Below are 16,858 nucleotides of genomic sequence, written 5' to 3'. Positions count from 1 at the left end.
GAATGCTAAATAATAGTTGACTACGCCACCCAAAAAAGGGCCCTATAGAATGACTTATTTTTCCCCATGTGCAAGCCTTTTCAATTAAATGAAAAATCAGAGACAAAGAGTACAATTATTGCTCTTTTCCGAGCAGTTCTTTATTAATAACATACAAAAATAAAATTACAGCTGCAGGATGAGGAGCGCCAAAAACTATTAAAAGAAATAATTGTTGGAGTCCTGGAGAAAGTTCACCCATAGGAATAAAAGGCCTGAAGCACTAAGGGAGAGGACACCCAAGGTAACCAAGACCCTTAAACCTGCCCTTCCTGTTCACCAGGCCAGTCCAGACCAGGCCAATAGCACCACCATGTGATGAATTATAAAAAGTGCTCAAACAGCAAAACATAAAAGAAACAATACAAAATAACAAATCTACATTTTTAACTAGTGATTTAATGTGCAGCCCAAAAGTATGCCAAAATCCAAAGAAAACAAACCCATGTGCTTGACACAGTCACAAAATGAACCCCAGGGAACAGAACAGGCAGGCTTCTCCCCCAGCAGCAGCAACCCAGCTTGTAACAGAATAGGTTAGTATGCACATGTAGATCTGCCTAAAACAATTGCTAGGCTTACCCAATAAGTGCACACTTATCCAATTGTTAAAGTAACTTTATGTCATTGTCCAAATTAGATTCCAACGTATTATATATGTATAAATCATGTTCACTACAAATTTAAAAAGGGATGGGAGACAAAAGGACTCAAACAATAAATAAAAACGATCTGCTAAAAACGTGTGCTGTAAAACAGATACAGCGCACAATCTTGTTATAGTTAAAAATCAATAACTAAACAAATACAGAGATCATATTAAAACCAAATACAAAAGAGCAAAAAAGCAAGGAAAGAAAACAGCGACTGGCTGACGTCCGCGTCTCTCATTGAGTCCAGGCTTAACCCTTAAAGTGATATTGTGCACCACAGGCTACACCCTCCTTAGTACACTCTCTCAGTCATATGTCTTTCTTTATGTGTTTAGGTTTTATTCAATCTAAAACAACGCCAAGATGCATTGCAGCCAGTGTGAACATCCTGTCCACTAATCATAAAACAACAGAGTTCAACTAGCAAATTGCAACGTGAGCACAAATGAACTCAGTCCTGTGAAAACATATAAATGGAAAAAAACAAACAAAAAAAAAGCAATGAAATTTCATAATTTCTTACCTAAACAAACTCAGTCCATTTGCTTTCAGGTAAGTGTGAACAGCAAGGAAATTGATTCACTGTTTATTTAAACCAAAGTAACTGAACTGGGACAGTTTGTAATTAACCAGATGTTAACATTGTCTGTAAGTAGAGGTGCTCTTTTTGTCTGGGAAGCTAACCATCTCACAGAGACTTTTAAAAGAATATATGACATTAGAAGTAACATTTAGAAAGACAGTGTTACGATGCATAATGTTTTTCTACTGTTACAGCATGCATATGTAATGTATCTCTATGTCATTGCAGAGATACTGAAGGCGGGTGTATATACAATGCTTATTTGTTTATGATGCAACTTGGTTTGGAGAATCAGAATCTGGGGCTTCTTAAATACCTCTGTATAACGGCGCAATGGCAGTAGAAGAGAAGCTACAATTATATGAGCCATTGCTAGAATCGAGTGATGTAAAAATATGAAAGTATGCCATCACAATGGTATTAACCAATACACAGGACCGTGGTAGCGTACCAGTAGCAGCAGTGTCTGGAAGACCACAGGAATAATGTAAATGTCAATGGTACATTGCTGTTTGGTTAGGGAAGTACAGTCTCCCATGAAAACAGAATTGAGGTCAATGTGGGCTTTGTTTTTTTTCTTCTGTTATTCATCCACCTTTTATGTACCTGTCAGGGTGCGAGTGGTGCAGGTGAATAATCAAGATCCACACAATAAAGTTCTTTATCAAAACGATCTGTGTTTATTTATACAAAAACTAAACAATAAAGAAACCCTCTACCAACTATGGTATCGGGTGCAACATAGCAGGGTTCAGTCCCCAAGTAATAATACAAAACCATGTATAATCCACAATGTGCACAGAAAGGTGCATGGTGTCCTTCTGTGGTTTTATGCAGGCTCCATGGCTGCAGCTCCCTCACTCTCAATCCTCTGCACATACAACGACAAAACAAAACAAACAATAACACTCCAGCTTGGTTAATTAATCAGCAGTAAGGGGCTGTACTCACGTAGCTGTGTCCCCTTTGTACTACCAGGACTCCTCCCCGTAATCAGCCCGTTGCCATGGTTGCTCCAATTGGTGTCTGCCTCACAGCTGATTGCAATGGAGTCGCTCAGGGCACTTGCAGCTACACACTTCCCCCAAGATGGCCGACTTCCAGTTTTGTCCTACTAGCGAGTTAGCCCATCTAGGGGAAAGCTTACCACCAACCTTACAGAGCGCCCTTTCTGGTATGTAGCACAGACTGGTTGACATAAAATGCTGAGATAGTCTTCGTCAAAAAAGCAGGATTGGTACGAAGCGTAGTCTTTGTCCTGGCTTCTGCAAAAATGAAGCAGGCTTTTGCAATTGAAAATGCCTGCATCTCACTCACCCGCTTTATGGAGGAGCAAGAAAGCAGTTTTTAGCGATAAAAAATTCAGCTCAGCTGAATGCAAGGGCTCATATGGAGGCTTCATGAGTGCATTAAGCACCACGTTAAGCCTTCAGTGATGAACAATATCCTTCATAGATGGCCGAAGCTGCCAAGTTCCTTTTAAAAAATGCCCTGCCAAGAAGTGAGCTCCTGGGGAGATCGAGTCAATCTTGACATGACAGCTGAAATAGCTGCCAGATAGACTTTTAACGTAGAGGGGGATTTCCCCTCATCAAACAGGTCCTGTAAAAATTGCAGTATAACTGCCATGGGACAGGTCGTAGAGTCAAAACCCCAGAGACAGGCGTGTCTGTACCTATACTGGGAAAGCTTGGACGCTGCTCTGGTATTTTGCAGGGTGTCAATGACCCTATTAGACAGACCTTAAATGCAGTTGTTCAGGGGCCAAACCCAGAGCTGTACTGTACTTCGCCTGACTGAGCAGGCTGTGGAGCTTGGGCAGTATCCACAACTGGCCACTCAGGAGCTGTCTCAGAGCTGAAAAGGGGCCAAGAAGGGGCTACTAATACCACCCTGGCCCGGTCCTGTCTGATTTTCTCCAGACACAGTGGGAGCAGGGTGAGCAATGGGAAGGTATATAACAGCTGCCTCGGCCACTGGTGTGCCAAGGCATCTATCGCCAGCGGGTCCCAGGCTCCCGTTATGGAGAACAAAAGGTGGGTCGATTCCTGGGAGGCAAAGAGATCTATCTCTGCTCTCCCGAACCTCTCTCAAATGAGGCTCACCACCTTGGGGTGAAGCCTCCTCTTGAGAGGAGGTCCGGCACCCAGTTTATCACCCCGGGCAGTGAGAGGGTGTTCTCATGCACCCACAGAAAAAGCTTGCGGGCTACGTGATGGACACTGGGAGACCTGAGGCCGCCCCGGTGATTACATACGGACAAGCACATGTCTCCCTTGAACCTTCTGCAAAAAATTCTGCAAGGCCAAGTAAACTGCCTGCAGCTCCAAAAGATGTATATGGAGACCCTGTCATGGGGGGTTCCATACCGTTCACAAAATAATAATACCTTTTACAAAAACAAAACTTATTTTTAATTCCAGCCGGAGCTAAGCAGCCTGTGAAGAGAGCACATGTCAGCCAACTTGTTGCTTGGTCCCTGGGAAGGGGCGACACGAGCCACTGGATTCATGCAGGGTACAAGGTCGCTATGGGACGTAACAGACAGGCTGTGTGCAAAAAATGATGTGTAACTAGTAAACTAATACGTCAATAATTATCACATTAATTAGTGTAATACACAAATAGCAAGTAATATACACAGATAAAAGCAACAAGTACTCATCCGTCTCTGACTCTCCCATCAGGTTTCAGTCCTCTGTGTCACAGGCACTGGGTGCAGTTTTGATATATCTATTCAGGTTCAGGGTCTTTAGGAGGTAAACACCCATACGGTAATGGTTACATTTCATACTTGATAGGGAACACTCTAATACTCTACTTTTTCTGAATACATTACATCGGTAATGGATGACAAGGAAATTGTTAAAATGCATTGTGGGTACTACATTTGCGGCTCTTGCCTGCTCTGCAGTGTCAAACCTGATGGTTTTGTGTGATGCAACAGGAAATTAGAACTCCTTGCTGACTCAGTCATCTCACCTCCAACTGTGTTCAATGCACTGCCATAATAGATTCTGTCCCATTGGTGAGATGAGATGATGTTGAAAGCACTAGAACCATGAATGAGGACTGTGAAGGCACAGTGATTAAGATGCTCACTTGTGGTGTGCAGAGTTGCCACCCTGTTACACTTTTTCATGCAAGTGTATGTTGGGGGAACCTTTTCTGAGAATAGCACATGGTGCTTGAGTGTTATTCCTACAAACTGCTGAAGACCTACAGACGTGCCATGCATCCATTTGCACACACGCAGGAAACGAGAACTTGCTACTTTTTATTTTTTTAAATTTTTTTTTTTACAAATAACAAATAAGCATTGGGATTCTTATTTCCAAAACTTTGTATTGTTTTTATTTACAGTTCAAGTCAATCACATGCAGAAAAAAATCGTTTTAATGAATAAACATAAAATTAGCAAAAAACAAGCATCTCAGTTTCAAAATAGCAATTAAACATACAAAAATAGAGCTTACAAATACAGCAAATGTCTCAAAAAATATTCTGCTGCAGAATTCTTAGTTTACAAACATGTCTATGAAACTGAGTCTCGAGGCTCCATAAACATTGTGAGAGAAAAAGACTTCTAAAGTTCAATCACATTGTTACCTAAAATCTGTCCATGTTACATTTGTGAATTTATCTAACAATAATTAAAAATGTTAACATTCAGATAAAATGACAAAGAAGAAGGGATACTACACTATCAAACATCTGTACATCACAACACTGAATTATGAGCTGTCATTTTCTTGTAGCTCAAGAACTTGGGGAAAAAATAAAGATTGCCTGCAGGGACAGGCACTGGAGCGTTGCTGTAATGTCCTACTTTATTATTATTATTAATTTCTTAGCCGACGCCCTTATCCAGGGCGACTTACAATTGTTACAAGATATCACATTATTTTTACATACAATTACCCATTTATGCAGTTGGGTTTTTACTGGAGCAATCTAGGTAAAGTACCTTGCTCAAGGTACAGCAGCGGTGTCCCCCACCTGGGATTGAACCAACGACCCTCCGGTCAAGAGTCCAGAGCCCTAACCACTACTCCACACTGCTGCCCTTGTTTATATTACAGATGCCTTTTGACAGACATCTTGTCCATGCAAATAATAATAATAAAACAAGTTTTAACCGTTCAAGGTCCTCATGTTAAAATCTTTCCAGATGCTGATACCAACACTCACAACTCATGGTGAACCTGACAGCTGGCAATCAATGCTTCTTTCCCTCAACTCATCCCCACCCATGTGACCCAAAAAATTGCTTTACATTTTAACTTTGTATTCAATTAGTTCATTCCAAATAGGGTCCAGTGCTTTTTAACTTTACAGATTATTTAAATACTGTCATATAAATATCTGATGCTCACTGGATGATGACCTAAAAGAGGCACAGGAAAAGAAGAATGACATTTGTTTTCCTGAAATATAAATGGCAAGATTGATCCCCGCGTGCAGGACCTAACACTGAATACCAAGAAAATGAAAAATGTCACAAAGGTTCTTTACATCATAAAGTAATCAACCCCCTCTCCCTCCCCCTAACCCAAATTCCCCACAAGTAAACATCTCAAAGAAGACACTTAAACAGTCAGGATTCATTTTGTAATGACTATTCTGCAGGATGATATTTTGAACCACATGTCTTCCTAAACTTTGATCACTGTTTGCACTAAATGCGTTAAATAACCAGATTATCTGTAAAAAAAAAAAAAAAAAAAAAAACTACAAACATTTCTGAGAGTTGGAGACCAAGTGTGTTTACTCAGCACAGTAGTAAACATACCTTAGACTCCTAACCAGGTCTGTACAGTTTTCAAGTCCTTCTTGGTCCTAAAAGTCTTATGTACATTTTAAAATGGGCTACAGCCCTGATGTTATAATTAGCATGCTGCAGGAGCTGGTGTGGGGTTTGAACAGCAGCACAGGCATTCAAGATACCCATCCTATGAGGACCCAGAGCTGACGGAGTACCTTGTGTAAAATCAAATAAAGTAAGGCAGTCGGGAGTGAAACCCCATTTTTTTGTATTTACGTCAGAAAAACAGCTTTTGCTATTTAACAGTGCCTGCCTCAAGAAATTTACAAAGGATTAAATGCAACATATATGTATGCTGGTGTTAGTCCCTGTGGCATTTACATCAGCGATGCTTCGCTGTAAGAAGTGCTGAATATTAAGGAGCACCCTAATATAAAAGTGATTTCTTTAGGTCTAAGTTAGTATCCAGGTTTTTTTTTTTTTTGGTTTGTTTTTTTACAATAATCTGTCACTTGTACAGAACAAGCCTATCCATTCCCAGCCATGTCATCCAAGATATTAAATATTTGAACAATTTTAACAAAAACAGCTGAATTATGATTCTGACAGCTCTCTTAAACATCTAAAGCAGGTAATGCAACTATAATTCCATGTTTGGTTAGATTAAGGAAGATGTGTTAGTCTTAATCGTAAAGTGGATCTAGACCCTGCACAATTTTACAGATTGTAAAACTCCCCAATAAAAAGCTCTTTGATTGGGGAGAAGGGATGTGTAGCGGGTAGGGGGTTACAATAATAGTAAACTAGATAGTAATGAAGACATGACTGGCAACAAGGGCCACACCTAATTTGAATACAATTTAACAACAGGTGCTGTAACAACCACAATTGTGTATCTTTTTTTTTTCTTTTCTTGTACACAAAAAAACAACCCATACGTTAAACATCATGGTAAGACAACTAATTGCAATCGCCAAAAAACCTTGACTGTGCCCAACCGGACACCGATTCAATACAAACTTGGATCCCATAAATTAAGATGATTGAAAATTGCATCAGGATTAATGTTCACATGGAACCTTCATTAAGCCGATGCAATATAGCCAAGTTGGCCTTTTTAAGATCACAGCTGAATGAGGATGTTTAAATCACTTCCCAAGTTCCAAACAAGATAACACAGCACGAAAAAGGGGTGCACCATGAACACACCACAATGATCCCCTGTACAATCTTTGGAAGCCAACCATTGTTTTTTATCTAAGTAAGCTTAAAACTCAAATGCGGTAGAAAAAATAGGGGTTTAGTGGTTGTTGTTTGGTTTCATGTATACTGATCTAAAGACCAGCTGGAAGTTGGTTACTTATTCCCGGTTCCTTATTTGAGATGTAGTTGACAAAGCAGCGCGTCCTTTTTCTGTGTGTCTTAACTCACTTACACATCTTGCTCAATTAATATATTGCCACTATTTAAAAAAAATCGCTCCTTAAAAAAAAGAAAAGAAAATATTAACAACAAATCTGTATCAGCAGCATAGCAGTTCCCTATATTACCCGCTTGTTTCGCCCCATTTAACCCACCTGGGTTAAATGGGGCATCAAAAGATGTGCCCCCATGCGTTCTGTATAGGTTATAATCGGCTACATTTTGGGGTGCTGCTGATCGTGGGGTACGGCTTGCTCACTAAAATCTTTAGTGTTTTTGCAAAGAGGGGGTTATAACCTATCTAGGGATACCTGGATATTTAGTGAGCAAGGCGTCTAAGGTGGGTTAAATGGGGCGAAACAAGCGGGTAATATAGGGAACCGCTATGCTGCTGATACAGATTTGTTATTAATATTTTCTTTTCTTTTTTTTTAAAGAAGGATCGATTATTTTTTAAATAGTGGCAATATATTAATTGAGCAAGATGTGTAAGTGAGTTAAGACACACAGAAAAAGGACGCGCTGCTTTGTCAACTACATCGCAAATAAGGAACCGGGAATAAGTAACCAACTTCCAAGTGGTGATCTAAAGTTATGTTTTTTTTAAAAAAATAAACATTGTTTTAGAATACAAAAGTCATAATTTGCTAAAACTGTTAGTTGTTTTTAAAATCATAGCTATAAACTTAAATATATATATATATACACTACCGGTCAAATGTTTTAGAACACCCCCATTTTTCCAGTTTTTATTGAAATTTAAGCAGTTCAAGTCTAGTGAATAACCTGAAATGGTACAAAGGTAAGCGGTAAACTGCCAGAGGTTAAAAAAAAAAAAGTTTAGGTTACCAAAAACTGAAAAATAATGTACATTTCAGAGTTATACAAAAAGTCCTTTTTCAGGGAACAAGTAATGGGTTAACAACTTCCAGCTGTTCTGCAGCAATGGAAGTAAATTAGCCTTGAAAGTTGATGCTAACAATTCCTACAGGTGTCCCAACTTTTGTTGATTACTTACAAACCCTCTGTCTGTATAAAAGCAGTGTTGGAACAGACTGTGTTACTACACCCTCTTAAGCATTATTTGGACAGTATTGTACTGCAGGAAGTAGTATATTGCTCTCATAATGGCGAGAAAAAGGCAATTAACAAAGGAAGAAAGACAGACCATTATAACCCTTAACAGTGTAGGTCTTTCCTTTAGAGAAATTGCAAAAACTTTTGACCGGTAGTGTGTATATATATATATATATATTGCACACGAAATGTAACGTAATAATGCACTGTACAATATGAACACACAAACAACCCTCCAGAGCTTTAATAACAGTTATTACACCGGTGAAAAAATGTGTTTGTTTGCGCTGCTAGGGTATTTTGCATGTGTTTATGAAACAGCAGCTACGATACCAGTATTTTACATTAGTAGGGTTATTCAAAATACAATTGACCTCTTAGTATTACTGTACGTTTGTGCATTTTAACTACATTGGTAATTTAATTTAGACAAACAACTGGGATTTTATTGTGCTAAGTATAGGTGGTTACAGGGTTTATGGTGCGATATGTTCTGTGTGAAATATTTTTGCTATTTTTTAAAACGTATTTAGCCCCTTTCACACTGGCATGATCTACCCGGGTCAGGACCCGGTGTCATGCAGCTATGCGATTTCGCACTGCTTTTGATAAATCAGGGTTGTCCTGGATGACATACGCAAGTACACAATGCGCGTATCAATGCCCCTGAAGAAGCTTGTTACTGACTCTTCCATCCAAGCTTCTCTGGATTGAACCATCAGCCCAGATGTTGATTAGAGCAAATCATTCTTCATCCCTGCTGCAATCTGCCTCATGATGTGTCTCAAGCAACACAAATATGGCTAAACAGAATAAACAGAAATGTTCCTTGCAGAAGTGAAACTAGGCGTGGCTGTTTGTTATTTCGTCGGCTCACGAACGGCCGTCAAGCATTTTGTCTCGCTCAACCCGGGTCAAAGCGTGTAGACCCACACCCTGAGGTGGGTAGCTGGGGCCCGGGTTAACCCAGGTACAATCCAGGTACGTGGTTTCATATTACGTGGGATTTTGACCCGAGTGCCAATGTGAAAAGGGGCTTTAGTGAACAACCCTTTTTTATCTGAAAATAACGAAAATTACTTGTTTTGTAACATGCATTATTATAGCCTTTCAATATACATTGCTTTCTGTAATATTATGTAAATTACGTTGAGTTTATTGATTTTGAACTGGAGCATATATGTGCGAGTATGCAATGGTTTTAAAACTCTGATTTCGCCTCAGTTGCATTACTTGGACTGTTTCCCTTTGTAACTGCTATGTTTTAAGGCCTAGAAGCAAAATCTCTATATCAAATATCAAATTAAATGCCACAAAATGGCGTTTCATATGGTTAAGGTATCTGAAAAAAACTTCACTGTTGAGTAAAAAGTGAAAAACACTGCCATCAGTAAAACTGTAAATGAATGGTTAAATGCATTATTTTGTTTTGTGGTATCCATTACTGTACATCCAACCCAATTGAGTATAGGTAACAGGGCCTCTGTATAGTCAATAACAAAATCTGCTTACAAATAGGCAATGAATTGTGAATTCACTGAAATGGAGAGACAAAACTCAAGGCAGAAACCATGGCCCTTTAATGGTGAACATCAGTGTAGCAAGTATGACCACATTAGTGTGCATCTCAATTTTGTATTTTTAATTGAAATGTTCTTTTCTTTTTACTTGTAGATTGCAAATGTCCTGTAAAATTAATCTGATTAAATTAAACTGTCTCGAACTGGCAGAACTAATGATGCGAATTGACTCAAAGCCATATACGTGACTCGACTCGAGCTTGGCATGTCAAAGACTCGACTTGACTTGAGCTTAGCATGTCAAAGACTTGACTCGAGTCTTTACCCCCCTGTGACTTGTCTCGACTCGAGTCCCAGTTTTTGTGACTCAATTACAACACTGGGTAACTTTAGAACTATATTGAGAATCATCTTGTGAGTAAAGGATTATAATGAGAATGTTCAGTCTTTAGTGGCCCTGTGTCATGGATCAATCATAGATGACTAGACAAATAATCGACTACCTTAACCCGTCATATTATCTATATTTATACCAGCCTCTGTACAGTTCCTTTTCTACAAGTCACAGAATTTGACACTATACCTCTGTCTGAAGACAGACTGAGTGCTGGAATTTCTGTGTTCTAAAAACAGCCTTCCAAATGATATCTAAAAATATACCATTGCTAATCCAAGTCTATGACTTCGATCCTTCGATCCTTCGAACCAAAGGTGATACTTTTTATGTACAGGAGACTGAGCCAGATAAAATAAAAAATCTGCAATCTCAGCTTTACAATGCTGTGTTAACTCGTCATAAATGTGCTGGCGTAACATAAAGGCACAGTGACTCACAGAGCATAGATTTTTTTAAATGTTATTTGAAAGCATCAGTTTTCCAGCATTGTATTGGAAAAAAGTGTTCTGGAAAAAAACAAGGTTAATTTAATTTGTTGTGTTGTTATTTTTGGGTAGCCAATGTGTCCTATTAATTCTTAAACCGATCTTTTAAGTCTTTTAAGTCTTTTAAGCTTTTTATTTGTATCATTTGGCAGGCATATGCAGTTTAATCAGAAATGTTTCTTTTTTTTCTTGTATTTTTCAAAACCATTATCAATGAAATAGTACACAGCTCTAAAATGTTTGGATTGCAGTATGTTTATAAATACAATATATCTGTCTAAAGCTGTGGCTCCTAATAATGTATTGCACCTCTAATGACATGAGTAACGGAAAAACACCCTATGGTTTCTATTGTATTTTATATATATATATACCAAAGGTCAACAATTCAGCTGTTGAAAAAGCCATGTGATTTTCCAAAATTACAAGAAATGGAATACCAGGATCTGACACCAGAGGGTGTCAGAGAAGAGCGCCTGTGTTTCTGTGTGCCTAAACAGTGGCCAGGTTTCACGAAATGGAAATCCCCTGTCTTTGTCAAGGGCCAGCACATTTAAAGGAAAACCCTGTTATTCATACAGTGTAGCGATTACACAAGAAGACTCCATAATGCAGTTGGTCCATGTGTTGGTTCACATTCTGGATTTGAATCTGGTTTAATTCACAATAACATAAGAACACATGTAACGAATGAGAGGAAGCCATCCGGCCCATCTGAACTTTTTTTACTTACTAGGAGCTAATTTACTCCAGAAGTGCATTGAGACTCTCTTGCAGTAAGAACTTGGTCCATAAACCCAATCTATACTGTGCACCCAGCATATTCTGTGAAAAACTGCTTCCAACCCTCTGTCCTGAAATGTTGTTTATGTATTTCAGCTCCACCCTTTTGAATGATGCTGTGAGGCAGTGAAGAGGCGCAGAAAGAGAGAGAAGGTGTAACATAAGAGATGAGCTCTTGAAGTGAGAACCTTTTCCGATATGTTAAGTACTAATATAATATACCGTATTATAGAAACTGGAACCTGCTTTACCCTTTACACTCAGATAGTACGAACATTGCTGCAGTTGTGCCTCTGGCTGATGTTATTCATCCACTAAACGTCCCATCTAGATCCCTAGCCAGCCTGCTATCCTCCTGGACTGAGCTGTCTGGTATGATGGACCCTCTCCTGCTACCCGGACCAAGGAGAGATTTAATTACAACCTGCCTCCATTCATCTTCCAGATGTACCCGCCTTGTCTTGTTCTACGTGCTAAGATTGAAATAGTGATTGGGGTTGACTTTAGGTTTTAGATTTGAGGTTTTTCACAATTGAGCAGTCATGTAAGAGAATACTGTGAGAAGAGGAGTCGTCAGAGAACAGAACAGGACGGAGAGAGAGTGAGAGAGAGGGAGCAGGGCAGTCGTGGGAGGCAACTGAATGGGATACCAGGAAAGAAACCAAGAAAGCCAGGCTTCACCTTCAACGCTTACATCGGTGAAAATAGGCAACCAAATTGCACACCCCCTGTCGTTGTGCTTTTACTAATCTGTCCCAATTGTTTTAAGGAAGCTTATATATCTCTATGTATGGATGGCATATAAAATCTCCAGATTTTTCAATTCTTGGTTTCTCCCTCAACACAGATAAGTAAGAGTGGGTAAGAGTGAGTCTTTAAAGTGAATGCCATGCACCAATGCAGTGTTATTGTCAAGGATACTCTTGTTCTCTTTCAGCTCATCAGCTTCAATTTAGCTTCCCTGTATCCCCCCAGAGGTTCCAACACAGTTTCTGCTGCTGCCTGCACTTTCAGTGAATCTCTGACAGCAGGCATCTCAGGGGCTCCCTCTGGACACACAGGCAGCCTTTTCATTGGGCACAATCCCTGCAGATGTTGCAAAAAAAAAAAAGATGCATTGCTGTACTATTTCTACTCACTCAGTGCATTTACCTGAAGCAAACCTTTATTCTACTCCCTTACAATTAGCCTGTTTTGCTAAAAAGAGCCTCTGCACATGTACACAAAGTGTATTGTATACTGTGCGTATTTGCCTGACACCAGCTTCTGTCTTGTGTATTGCAGAATTGACTGAATATGCTCTGATGTATGGAACAATGTATCCTTCAGCAGCCTCTGTATGTTCCTGAAGGACACGTGTCGTCATCCATTTCATGCTGTATCAGTGCTTCTCATGAAAAAATATTTTATTTTTATTATTATTATTATTATTTATTTCTTAGCAGACACCCTTATCCAGGGCGACTTACAATTGTTACAAGATATCACATTATACATTATTTCACATTATACAGATATCACATTATTTTTACATACAATTACCCATTTATACAGTTGGGTTTTTACTGGAGCAATCTAGGTAAAGTACCTTGCTCAAGGGTACAACAGCAGTGTCCCCCACTGGGGATTGAACCCACAACCCTCCGGTCAAGAGTCCAGAGCCCGAACCACTACTCCACACTGCTGCCCATATTTATTTACAAAGATTTTTTCAATATTTTTTGTTGCAACACTTTCATGACCAGGCTCAAAGTTACAAATTCAAACAGTTGTTAAAATGTCAGTCTTTCTTGTATTGGGTCATACCATTCATTCACAGTTTGACCTACTAATTGTAGAGTGCGGGGTATATACCCATAAAGGGCAGAATGCTAAATAATAGTTGACTACGCCACCCAAAAAAGGGCCCTATAGAATGACTTATTTTTCCCCATGTGCAAGCCTTTTCAATTAAATGAAAAATCAGAGACAAAGAGTACAATTATTGCTCTTTTCCGAGCAGTTCTTTATTAATAACATATAAAAATAAAATTACAGCTGCAGGATGAGGAGCGCCAAAAACTATTAAAATAAATAATTGTTGGAGTCCTGGAGAAAGTTCACCCATAGGAATAAAAGGCCTGAAGCACTAAGGGAGAGGACACCCAAGGTAACCAAGACCCTTAAACCTGCCCTTCCTGTTCACCAGGCCAGTCCAGTCCAGGCCAATAGCGCCACCATGTGACGAATTATAAAAAGTGCTCAAACAGCAAAACATAAAAGAAACAATACAAAATAACAAATCTACATTTTTAACTAGTGATTTAATGTGCAGCCCAAAAGTATGCCAAAATCCAAAGAAAACAAACCCATGTGCTTGACACAGTCACAAAATGAACCCCAGGGAACATAACAGGCAGGCTTCTCCCCCAGCAGCAGCAACCCAGCTTGTAACAGAATAGGTTAGTATGCACATGTAGATCTGCATAAAACAATTGCTAGGCTTACCCAATAAGTGCACACTTATCCAATTGTTAAAGTAACTTTATGTCATTGTCCAAATTAGATTCCAACGTATTATATATGTATAAATCATGTTCACTACAAATTTAAAAAGGGATGGGAGACAAAAGGACTCAAACAATAAATAAAAACGATCTGCTAAAAACGTGTGCTGTAAAACAGATACAGCGCACAATCTTGTTATAGTTAAAAATCAATAACTAAACAAATACAGAGATCATATTAAAACCAAATACAAAAGAGCAAAAAAGCAAGGAAAGAAAACAGCGACTGGCTGACGTCCGCGTCTCTCATTGAGTCCAGGCTTAACCCTTAAAGTGATATTGTGCACCACAGGCTACACCCTCCTTAGTACACTCTCTCAGTCATATGTCTTTCTTTATGTGTTTAGGTTTTATTCAATCTAAAACAACGCCAAGATGCATTGCAGCCAGTGTGAACATCCTGTCCACTAATCATAAAACAACAACATGAACTCAGTCCTGTGAAAACATATAAATGGAAAAAAACAAACAAAAAAAAAGCAATGAAATTTCATAATTTCTTACCTAAACAAACTCAGTCCATTTGCTTTCAGGTAAGTGTGAACAGCAAGGAAATTGATTCACTGTTTATTTAAACCAAAGTAACTGAACTGGGACAGTTTGTAATTAACCAGATGTTAACATTGTCTGTAAGTAGAGGTGCTCTTTTTGTCTGGGAAGCTAACCATCTCACAGAGACTTTTAAAAGAATATATGACATTAGAAGTAACATTTAGAAAGACAGTGTTACGATGCATAATGTTTTTCTACTGTTACAGCATGCATATGTAATGTATCTCTATGTCATTGCAGAGATACTGAAGGCGGGTGTATATACAATGCTTATTTGTTTATGATGCAACTTGGTTTGGAGAATCAGAATCTGGGGCTTCTTAAATACCTCTGTACAACGGCGCAATGGCAGTAGAAGAGAAGCTACAATTATATGAGCCATTGCTAGAATCGAGTGATGTAAAAATATGAAAGTATGCCATCACAATGGTATTAACCAATACACAGGACCGTGGTAGCGTACCAGTAGCAGCAGTGTCTGGAAGACCACAGGAATAATGTAAATGTCAATGGTACATTGCTGTTTGGTTAGGGAAGTACAGTCTCCCATGAAAACAGAATTGAGGTCAATGTGGGCTTTGTTTTTTTTCTTCTGTTATTCATCCACCTTTTATGTACCTGTCAGGGTGCGAGTGGTGCAGGTGAATAATCAAGATCCACACAATAAAGTTCTTTATCAAAACGATCTGTGTTTATTTATACAAAAACTAAACAATAAAGAAACCCTCTACCAACTATGGTATCGGGTGCAACATAGCAGGGTTCAGTCCCCAAGTAATAATACAAAACCATGTATAATCCACAATGTGCACAGAAAGGTGCATGGTGTCCTTCTGTGGTTTTATGCAGGCTCCATGGCTGCAGCTCCCTCACTCTCAATCCTCTGCACATACAACGACAAAACAAAACAAACAATAACACTCCAGCTTGGTTAATTAATCAGCAGTAAGGGGCTGTACTCACGTAGCTGTGTCCCCTTTGTACTACCAGGACTCCTCCCCGTAATCAGCCCGTTGCCATGGTTGCTCCAATTGGTGTCTGCCTCACAGCTGATTGCAATGGAGTCGCTCAGGGCACTTGCAGCTACACACTTCCCCCAAGATGGCCGACTTCCAGTTTTGTCCTACTAGCGAGTTAGCCCATCTAGGGGAAAGCTTACCACCAACCTTACAGAGCGCCCTTTCTGGTATGTAGCACAGACTGGTTGACATAAAATGCTGAGATAGTCTTCGTCAAAAAAGCAGGATTGGTACGAAGCGTAGTCTTTGTCCTGGCTTCTGCAAAAATGAAGCAGGCTTTTGCAATTGAAAATGCCTGCATCTCACTCACCCGCTTTATGGAGGAGCAAGAAAGCAGTTTTTAGCGATAAAAAATTCAGCTCAGCTGAATGCAAGGGCTCATATGGAGGCTTCATGAGTGCATTAAGCACCACGTTAAGCCTTCAGTGATGAACAATATCCTTCATAGATGGCCGAAGCTGCCAAGTTCCTTTTAAAAAATGCCCTGCCAAGAAGTGAGCTCCTGGGGAGATCGAGTCAATCTTGACATGATAGCTGAAATAGCTGCCAGATAGACTTTTAACGTAGAGGGGGATTTCCCCTCATCAAACAGGTCCTGTAAAAATTGCAGTATAACTGCCATGGGACAGGTCGTAGAGTCAAAACCCCAGAGACAGGCGTGTCTGTACCTATACTGGGAAAGCTTGGACGCTGCTCTGGTATTTTGCAGGGTGTCAATGACCCTATTAGACAGACCTTAAAAGCAGTTGTTCAGGGGCCAAACCCAGAGCTGTACTGTACTTCGCCTGACTGAGCAGGCTGTGGAGCTTTGGCAGTATCCACAGCTGGCCACTCAGGAGCTGTCTCAGAGCTGAAAAGGGGCCAAGAAGGGGCTACTAATACCACCCTGGCCCGGTCCTGTCTGATTTTCTCCAGACACAGTGGGAGCAGGGTGAGCAATGGGAAGGTATATAACAGCTGCCTCGGCCACTGGTGTGCCAAGGCATCTATCGCCAGCGGGTCCCAGGCTCCCGTTAT

This window comes from Acipenser ruthenus, chromosome 2 (assembly GCF_902713425.1).
Source record: "Acipenser ruthenus chromosome 2, fAciRut3.2 maternal haplotype, whole genome shotgun sequence".
NCBI classification, from domain to species: domain Eukaryota; kingdom Metazoa; phylum Chordata; class Actinopteri; order Acipenseriformes; family Acipenseridae; genus Acipenser; species Acipenser ruthenus.
Note: the sequence above shows the minus strand (reverse complement) of the source record.